Genomic DNA, 2,979 nt, shown 5'->3' with positions numbered 1-2,979 from the left:
AAGTATTTGAAAATCCTACCGAGTGGAGAGCAACCCTCCCATTCGGGGGCTTAGCTGCAGTCCAGTACTCGCCTAAGTATTTGAAAATCCTACCGAGTGGAGAGCAACCCTCCCACTCGGGGGCTTAGCTGCAGTCCAGTACTCCCCTAAGTATTTGAAAATCCTATCGAGGGGAGAGCAACCCTCCCACTCGGGGGCTTAGCTGCAGTCCAGTACTCGCCTAAGTATTTGAAAATCCTGCCGAGTGGAGAGCAACCCTCCCACTCGGGGGCTTAGCTGCGCTAATACTTGCCTAAGTATTTAATCCATTCCGATCCCCAAGGACGACGTGGTGCAGGTCGAGTGCTGCCTTCTCCTTCAGAGCTACGCCACCAATACAATGTGCGCTCTACAAGGACGACGAGGTGCAGGTCGACTGCTACCTTCTCCTTAGGAGCTACGCCACAAATACAATGTGCGCTCTGCAAGGACGACGAGGTGCAGGTCGACTGCTACCTTCTCCTTAGGAGCTACGCCACAAATACAACATGCACTCTGCAAGGACGACGAGGTGCAGGTCGACTGCTACCTTCTCCTTCAGAGCTACGCCACAAATGCAATGTGTGCTCTGCAAGGACGACTAGGTGCAGGTCGACTGCTACCTTCTCCTTCGGAGCTACGTCACAAATACAACATGCGCTCCATCCCTATCCGCAAGGGTGCAGGTCGACTGCAATCCGTGCTCCATCCCTACCTGCAAGAGCGATGAAGTGCAGGTCGACTGGACTTTCCACCTCAGAGATGCGTCACAAGCACTAAAGTATATTCCGAGTGAAGAACAAAGTTCGCTCGAAGGCAAATGCAAGCATATTCAACGATAAGCCAAGTTCAGATAACATCCTACAGATTCAGAAGTGCTTAGGCGTCAAGCCTGTAGTTTATCTGTTACAAAACCACTCAGCATTCCGAGGCAAATTTAAGGCGAAGCATAGAAGTTTTTCTTACTCCTCAGGTGGAGGACTAGAGGGCGCGACAAACTGGTCCAGGTTGATTCCGTCAGCAATCTGAGTGGCAGTAGCAATGAAGGTATCCATGAAAGATTGGAAGTCGTGCTTCTTGGTATTGGCCACTTTGATGGACGCCAGTTTGTCCTCTCGCGCATCCTTGTAGTGAACACGGACCAGGGACAGAGCAACGTCACCACCGCACCTGGCAGAAGACTTCTTCCATTCTTGCACTCGACCTGGAACTTCATTCAGTCGAGTCATTAGAGACTCGAGGTCATTTTGAAGCGTCTCTCCCGGCCAGAGTGTCATGTCGATTCGCGACGCCGCAACCTTTAGTCGAGCAAGGTAGTCAACAACTCCAGCAACACGAGACTCCAGTCGGAGCACGTTCATAGCGGCTTCATCCTTCACAGGAGAGTTAATGGGGTCCAAGCTTGTCTCCACTCGACTGGTCTCTTCCTTGAAGTTTTGACAGAATTCTGTAAACAACAATTCGAAGTTAAGCCAACAGTTCTATGATGAGTCGATGATAACAAGTCAGTCGGATAGAAGAGATTACCTTCAAGCATGATGAATAACTTCTTGGCGAGCCCTCCCAGATAAGCCTCCAGATCGTTCTTCTTCCCCGCCAGTTTGCTAGCCTTGTCACTCAGAGCTATCTTATCATTCTTTAGACGGCTGACCTCCTTGTTGGCCGCGTTGAGAGCAGGTTTCAGATTGGCGTTCTCCTCTTCAAGTTTACCAACTGAAGCCAGTTTTTCTTCCGCAAGCTTCGTTTTGTCCAAAGCCGCCTTCTGCGCCTCGGCGAGGTCATGGTCCTTCTTCTTCAAAGCCTCCTTCATTTTATCTACAAAATGACAATGAGATCAGAATCAGGAATGGGCAGAAAGATAAAGATAGTCGTCAAGATTCTCACCAACCATACCTTTTGCTTCATCTTTCGCCTTCTTAAAGTTCTCCTGAATAAGCTTCAACTCAAGGTCGAGCTGGATATGCTTGTTTTCCAATTCAGTATAGTGAGCCACAAGCTCGCAAGATTTCTGCGAAGGGTCAGTCGACAGACATCAAAGATAAGTTGCTTCTGAGTGACTAAGAGAAAATCGTAACAATTCTAAGGCTACAGCTGAATCAAAATATTCAAAAGTAGTCTCGGGGACTACACCCAGTGGGTGCACTCAGCGTGCCCCCACTGGTTTCTTCCGACTTAGTCCGATCAGTCGGAAGAAAGAGACAAAGAGGTTATGATCTTAAAACTATAGCACTATAGCTAACTGCCAGCAGTCCGCCATGGTCTCATCATGATCTACCAAAAAAACACAGGTTCTTTAGACCTTAGTCGACTGCCAGCAGTCGACCATGGTCTCGGGGACTACACCCAGTGGGTGCACTCAGCGTGCCCCCACTGGTTCCAAGATTCCATTCGACATGGTCCGACCAGACCGGGTGAAGAAGTTAGAGTGAAGAAATTCAAAATACAAAGACTACAGTCGACTGCCAGCAGTCCACCATAGTCTCGGGGACTACACCCAGTGGGTGCACTCAGCGTGCCCCCACCAATCCAAAAATTCAATTTACACACCCAGTGGGTGTACAGATACAAAGATCTTCGGAAAGAAAGTCTTCAAATAGCATATCCTAACAGAACAAGTGGTGACCAACTAACCTGGACGTTGCTCTGAAGGGCTGAGCTAGCATCATAGGCCGCTTGGCTGGCTTCCCGGATCGCCTTCACCTGCTCCATTATGATCCCTGCCTGGCGTATAGCCTCCTTAGCAGCACCCGCTTGGTCCTCTGGGACATGGTGTGTGGCGAAAAGGGAAGGCGGGTCAGCAGTCGACTATGAAGGTCGAGCACTCATCAGCAGCACAGCGAAGGACACAGAAGTCCGAGTGATGTTGCCACCCTCCTAAACCAGCGTCTCAGGCACTGATGCAACTTGAGCGGTCTTGCCAGCCGGCGCCTTTCTATTCCTCCTCGGCCTCAGTGGCGCCTC

This window comes from Triticum aestivum, chromosome 3B (assembly GCF_018294505.1).
Source record: "Triticum aestivum cultivar Chinese Spring chromosome 3B, IWGSC CS RefSeq v2.1, whole genome shotgun sequence".
Taxonomy (NCBI): domain Eukaryota; kingdom Viridiplantae; phylum Streptophyta; class Magnoliopsida; order Poales; family Poaceae; genus Triticum; species Triticum aestivum.
Note: the sequence above shows the minus strand (reverse complement) of the source record.